We start from the raw sequence: 8,169 nt of genomic DNA, 5'->3' as shown, positions 1-8,169 counted from the left end.
CACAGGACGTGTATATTATATATATATGACCCCGATCACACAGGACGTGTATATTATATATATATGACCCCCCGATCACACAGGACGTGTATATTATATATATATGACCCCCGATCACACAGGACGTGTATATTATATATATGACCCCCGATCACACAGGACGTGTATATTATATATATATATAACCCCCGATCACACAGGACGTGTATATTATATATATATAACCCCCGATCACACAGGACGTGTATATTATATATATATAACCCCCGATCACACAGGACGTGTATATTATATATATATATGACCCCCGATCACACAGGACGTGTATATTATATATATATATGACCCCCGATCACACAGGACGTGTATATTATATATATATGACCCCCGATCACACAGGACGTGTATATTATATATATATATGACCCCCAATCACACAGGACGTGTATATTATATATATATGACCCCCGATCACACAGGACGTGTATATTATACTTATATATGACCCCCGATCACAGAGGACGTGTATATTATATATATATATGACCCCGATCACACAGGACGTGTATATTATATATATATATGACCCCCGATCACACAGGACGTGTATATTATATATATATGACCCCGATCACACAGGACGTGTATATTATATATATATATATGACCCCCGATCACACAGGACGTGTATATTATATATATATGACCCCCGATCACACAGGACGTGTATATTATATATATATATATATATATGACCCCCGATCACACAGGACGTGTATATTATATATAGGACCCCCCGATCACACAGGACGTGCATATTATATATATATGACCCCGATCACACAGGACGTGTATATTATATATATATATGACCCCCGATCACACAGGACGTGTATATTATATATATATGACCCCGATCACACAGGACGTGTATATTATATATATATATGACCCCGATCACACAGGACGTGTATATTATATATATATATATGACCCCCGATCACACAGGACGTGTATATTATATATATATATATGACCCCCGATCACACAGGACGTGTATATTATATATATATATGACCCCCCGATCACACAGGACGTGTATATTATATATATATGACCCCCGATCACACAGGACGTGTATATTATATATATATGACCCCCGATCACACAGGACGTGTATATTATATATATATGACCCCGATCACACAGGACGTGTATATTATATATATATGACCCCCCGATCACACAGGACGTGTATATTATATATATATGACCCCCGATCACACAGGACGTGTATATTATATATATATAACCCCCGATCACACAGGACGTGTATATTATATATATATAACCCCCGATCACACAGGACGTGTATATTATATATATATATGACCCCCGATCACACAGGACGTGTATATTATATATATATGACCCCCGATCACACAGGACGTGTATATTATATATATATGACCCCCGATCACACAGGACGTGTATATTATATATATGACCCCCGATCACACAGGACGTGTATATTATATATATATATGACCCCCCGATCACACAGGACGTGTATATTATATATATATGACCCCCGATCACACAGGACGTGTATATTATATATATATGACCCCGATCACACAGGACGTGTATATTATATATATATGACCCCCGATCACACAGGACGTGTATATTATATATATATGACCCCCGATCACACAGGACGTGTATATTATATATATATATATGACCCCCCGATCACACAGGACGTGTATATTATATATATATGACCCCCGATCACACAGGACGTGTATATTATATATATATGACCCCGATCACACAGGACGTGTATATTATATATATATGACCCCCGATCACACAGGACGTGTATATTATATATATATGACCCCCGATCACACAGGACGTGTATATTATATATATATGACCCCCGATCACACAGGACGTGTATATTATATATATATGACCCCCGATCACACAGGACGTGTATATTATATATATATGACCCCCGATCACACAGGACGTGTATATTATATATATATATAACCCCCGATCACACAGGACGTGTATATTATATATATATAACCCCCGATCACACAGGACGTGTATATTATATATATATATAACCCCCGATCACACAGGACGTGTATATTATATATATATATGACCCCCGATCACACAGGACGTGTATATTATATATATATATGACCCCCGATCACACAGGACGTGTATATTATATATATATGACCCCCGATCACACAGGACGTGTATATTATATATATATATGACCCCCAATCACACAGGACGTGTATATTATATATATATGACCCCCGATCACACAGGACGTGTATATTATATATATATATAACCCCCGATCACACAGGACGTGTATATTATATATATATGACCCCCGATCACACAGGACGTGTATATTATATATATATATATATGACCCCGATCACACAGGACGTGTATATTATATATATGACCCCCCGATCACACAGGACGTGTATATTATATATATATGACCCCCGATCACACAGGACGTGTATATTATATATATATGACCCCCGATCACACAGGACGTGTATATTATATATATATATATATGACCCCGATCACACAGGACGTGTATATTATATATATGACCCCCCGATCACACAGGACGTGTATATTATATATATATGACCCCCGATCACACAGGACGTGTATATTATATATATATGACCCCCGATCACACAGGACGTGTATATTATATATATATGACCCCGATCACACAGGACGTGTATATTATATATATATATAACCCCCGATCACACAGGACGTGTATATTATATATATATGACCCCCGATCACACAGGACGTGTATATTATATATATATGACCCCCGATCACACAGGACGTGTATATTATATATATATGACCCCCGATCACACAGGACGTGTATATTATATATATATATAACCCCCGATCACACAGGACGTGTATATTATATATATATAACCCCCGATCACACAGGACGTGTATATTATATATATATAACCCCCGATCACACAGGACGTGTATATTATATATATATGACCCCGATCACACAGGACGTGTATATTATATATATATATGACCCCCAATCACACAGGACGTGTATATTATATATATATATATATATATATATATATATATATATATATATATATATATATGACCCCCAATCACACAGGACGTGTATATTATATATATATATATATATATATATATATATATATATATATATATATATATATATATATATATATATGACCCCCGATCACACAGGACGTGTATATTATATATATGACCCCCGATCACACAGGACGTGTATATTATATATATATATGACCCCCGATCACACAGGACGTGTATATTATATATATATGACCCCCGATCACACAGGACGTGTATATTATATATATATATGACCCCCAATCACACAGGACGTGTATATTATATATATATGACCCCCGATCACACAGGACGTGTATATTATATATATATATAACCCCCGATCACACAGGACGTGTATATTATATATATATGACCCCCGATCACACAGGACGTGTATATTATATATATATATATATGACCCCGATCACACAGGACGTGTATATTATATATATGACCCCCCGATCACACAGGACGTGTATATTATATATATATGACCCCCGATCACACAGGACGTGTATATTATATATATATGACCCCCGATCACACAGGACGTGTATATTATATATATGACCCCCGATCACACAGGACGTGTATATTATATATATGACCCCCGATCACACAGGACGTGTATATTATATATATATGACCCCCGATCACACAGGACGTGTATATTATATATATATGACCCCCGATCACACAGGACGTGTATATTATATATATATATATATGACCCCGATCACACAGGACGTGTATATTATATATATGACCCCCCGATCACACAGGACGTGTATATTATATATATATGACCCCCGATCACACAGGACGTGTATATTATATATATATGACCCCGATCACACAGGACGTGTATATTATATATATATATGACCCCCCGATCACACAGGACGTGTATATTATATATATATATGACCCCCGATCACACAGGACGTGTATATTATATATATATGACCCCGATCACACAGGACGTGTATATTATATATATATGACCCCGATCACACAGGACGTGTATATTATATATATATATATATGACCCCGATCACACAGGACGTGTATATTATATATATATATGACCCCCGATCACACAGGACGTGTATATTATATATATATATATGACCCCCGATCACACAGGACGTGTATATTATATATATATATGACCCCGATCACACAGGACGTGTATATTATATATATATATGACCCCCGATCACACAGGACGTGTATATTATATATATATATATGACCCCCGATCACACAGGACGTGTATATTATATATATATGACCCCCAATCACACAGGACGTGTATATTATATATATATATAACCCCCGATCACACAGGACGTGTATATTATATATATATGACCCCCGATCACACAGGACGTGTATATTATATAAATATGACCCCGATCACACAGGACGTGTATATTATATATATATGACCCCCGATCACACAGGACGTGTATATTATATATATATATATGACCCCCGATCACACAGGACGTGTATATTATATATATATATGACCCCCGATCACACAGGACGTGTATATTATATATATATATGACCCCCGATCACACAGGACGTGTATATTATATATATATAAATGACCCCCGATCACACAGGACGTGTATATTATATATATATATGACCCCCCAATCACACAGGACGTGTATATTATATATATATAAATGACCCCCGATCACACAGGACGTGTATATTATATATATATATGACCCCCGATCACACAGGACGTGTATATTATATATATATGACCCCGATCACACAGGACATGTATATTATATATATATGACCCCGATCACACAGGACATGTATATTATATATATATGACCCCGATCACACAGGACATGTATATTATATATATATATATTTGGCCCCCGATCACACAGGACGTGTATATTATATATATATATATATGGCCCCCGATCACACAGGACGTGTATATTATATATATATATATATGACCCCCGATCACACAGGACGTGTATATTATATATATATGACCCCCGATCACACAGGACGTGTATATTATATATACCTCACGCACGGCTCTCGGTCTCCGCCGTTTCCTTCTCCGTCCTGTGACCCGGAAGTTCTGGTGACGTCACTTCCCTCAGCTTCTGGAGAGCGGGACGTTTGTGGGCGGAGTTTATAAAGACAAACAGGAAAGAAAAGCCGCCGCCATCTTACTGAAGCCTCGAGCAATCCCCGATGATTCCCGACAGTCAACAACCGTAAAGCGACGGCGAGTCATCATCCAGCGACTGTGTATAGTGTGTGACCTCTCCCGTGTATAGTGTGTGCTCTCCTGTGTATAGTGTGTGACCTCTCCCGTGTATAGTGTGTGACCTCTCCTGTGTATAGTGTGTGACCTCTCCTGTGTATAGTGTGTGACCTCTCCCGTGTATAGTGTGTGACCTCTCCTGTGTATAGTGTGTGACCTCTCCTGTGTATAGTGTGTGACCTCTCCTGTGTATAGTGTGTGACCTCTCCCGTGTATAGTGTGTGATCTCTCCTGTGTATAGTGTGTGCTCTCCTGTGTATAGTGTGTGCTCTCTCCTGTGTATAGTGTGTGATCTCTCCTGTGTATAGTGTGTGACCTCTCCTGTGTATAGTGTGTGATCTCTCCTGTGTATAGTGTGTGATCTCTCCTGTGTATAGTGTGTGATCTCTCCCGTGTATAGTGTGTGACCTCTCCTGTGTATAGTGTGTGATCTCTCCTGTGTATAGTGTGTGACCTCTCCTGTGTATAGTGTGTGATCTCTCCTGTGTATAGTGTGTGACCTCTCCTGTGTATAGTGTGTGATCTCTCCCGTGTATAGTGTGTGCTCTCCTGTGTATAGTGTGTGACCTCTCCCGTGTATAGTGTGTGATCTCTCCCGTGTATAGTGTGTGACCTCTCCCGTGTATAGTGTGTGATCTCTCCCGTGTATAGTGTGTGATCTCTCCCGTGTATAGTGTGTGACCTCTCCCGTGTATAGTGTGTGCTCTCCTGTGTATAGTGTGTGACCTCTCCTGTGTATAGTGTGTGACCTCTCCTGTGTATAGTGTGTGACCTCTCCTGTGTATAGTGTGTGACCTCTCCTGTGTATAGTGTGTGACCTCTCCCGTGTATAGTGTGTGACCTCTCCTGTGTATAGTGTGTGATCTCTCCTGTGTATAGTGTGTGATCTCTCCCGTGTATAGTGTGTGACCTCTCCCGTGTATAGTGTGTGACCTCTCCTGTGTATAGTGTGTGACCTCTCCCGTGTATAGTGTGTGACCTCTCCCGTGTATAGTGTGTGACCTCTCCCGTGTATAGTGTGTGATCTCTCCTGTGTATAGTGTGTGACCTCTCCCGTGTATAGTGTGTGACCTCTCCTGTGTATAGTGTGTGATCTCTCCCGTGTATAGTGTGTGACCTCTCCCGTGTATAGTGTGTGACCTCTCCCGTGTATAGTGTGTGACCTCTCCTGTGTATAGTGTGTGACCTCTCCCGTGTATAGTGTGTGATCTCTCCCGTGTATAGTGTGTGACCTCTCCCGTGTATAGTGTGTGTGACCTCTCCCGTGTATAGTGTGTGTGACCTCTCCCGTGTATAGTGTGTGTGACCTCTCCCGTGTATAGTGTGTGACCTCTCCCGTGTATAGTGTGTGATCTCTCCTGTGTATAGTGTGTGACCTCTCCTGTGTATAGTGTGTGATCTCTCCTGTGTATAGTGTGTGACCTCTCCTGTGTATAGTGTGTGACCTCTCCTGTGTATAGTGTGTGTGACCTCTCCCGTGTATAGTGTGTGTGACCTCTCCCGTGTATAGTGTGTGTGACCTCTCCCGTGTATAGTGTGTGATCTCTCCCGTGTATAGTGTGTGATCTCTCCTGTGTATAATGTGTGATCTCTCCTGTGTATAGTGTGTGACCTCTCCTGTGTATAGTGTGTGACCTCTCCCGTGTATAGTGTGTGACCTCTCCTGTGTATAGTGTGTGACCTCTCCCGTGTATAGTGTGTGACCTCTCCCGTGTATAGTGTGTGACCTCTCCCGTGTATAGTGTGTGACCTCTCCCGTGTATAGTGTGTGTGACCTCTCCTGTGTATAGTGTGTGACCTCTCCTGTGTATAGTGTGTGACCTCTCCCGTGTATAGTGTGTGACTTCTCCCGTGTATAGTGTGTGATCTCTCCTGTGTATAGTGTGTGACCTCTCCTGTGTATAGTGTGTGACCTCTCCCGTGTATAGTGTGTGATCTCTCCTGTGTATAGTGTGTGATCTCTCCTGTGTATAGTGTGTGACCTCTCCCGTGTATAGTGTGTGACCTCTCCTGTGTATAGTGTGTGACCTCTCCTGTGTATAGTGTGTGATCTCTCCCGTGTATAGTGTGTGATCTCTCCCGTGTATAGTGTGTGATCTCTCCTGTGTATAGTGTGTGATCTCTCCCGTGTATAGTGTGTGACCTCTCCCGTGTATAGTGTGTGATCTCTCCTGTGTATAGTGTGTGATCTCTCCTGTGTATAGTGTGTGACCTCTCCTGTGTATAGTGTGTGATCTCTCCTGTGTATAGTGTGTGATCTCTCCCGTGTATAGTGTGTGACCTCTCCCGTGTATAGTGTGTGATCTCTCCCGTGTATAGTGTGTGATCTCTCCTGTGTATAGTGTGTGATCTCTCCTGTGTATAGTGTGTGCTCTCCTGTGTATAGTGTGTGCTCTCCTGTGTATAGTGTGTGCTCTCCTGTGTATAGTGTGATCTCTCCTGTGTATAGTGTGTGACCTCTCCTGTGTATAGTGTGATCTCTCCTGTGTATAGTGTGTGATCTCTCCTGTGTATAGTGTGTGATCTCTCCTGTGTATAGTGTGTGATCTCTCCTGTGTATAGTGTGTGATCTCTCCTGTGTATAGTGTGTGACCTCTCCTGTGTATAGTGTGTGACCTCTCCTGTGTATAGTGTGTGAC

General features: G+C 40.6%; 1 protein-coding gene across 2 annotated transcripts in view; it reads right to left on the bottom strand.

Annotated features, from left to right (window-relative positions):
- Positions 1 to 5,361, bottom strand: part of LOC142243727 (uncharacterized) — a 43,836-nt gene extending 38,475 nt beyond the window's left edge. Inside the window, exon 1 of one of the 2 annotated variants that reach the window (XM_075315920.1) lies at positions 5,285 to 5,361. The gene's annotated coding sequence lies outside the window, so the exon portion shown is untranslated. The remainder of the gene's footprint in view (positions 1 to 5,284) is intronic. The other variant, XM_075315921.1, reaches the window with a different exon arrangement.
- Between the last annotated feature and the right edge of the window lie 2,808 nt (positions 5,362 to 8,169).

The sequence above is a fragment of the Anomaloglossus baeobatrachus genome, chromosome 6 (assembly GCF_048569485.1).
Source record: "Anomaloglossus baeobatrachus isolate aAnoBae1 chromosome 6, aAnoBae1.hap1, whole genome shotgun sequence".
NCBI classification, from domain to species: Eukaryota; Metazoa; Chordata; class Amphibia; order Anura; family Aromobatidae; genus Anomaloglossus; species Anomaloglossus baeobatrachus.
Note: the sequence above shows the minus strand (reverse complement) of the source record. Positions and strands in the feature narration are given on the sequence as shown.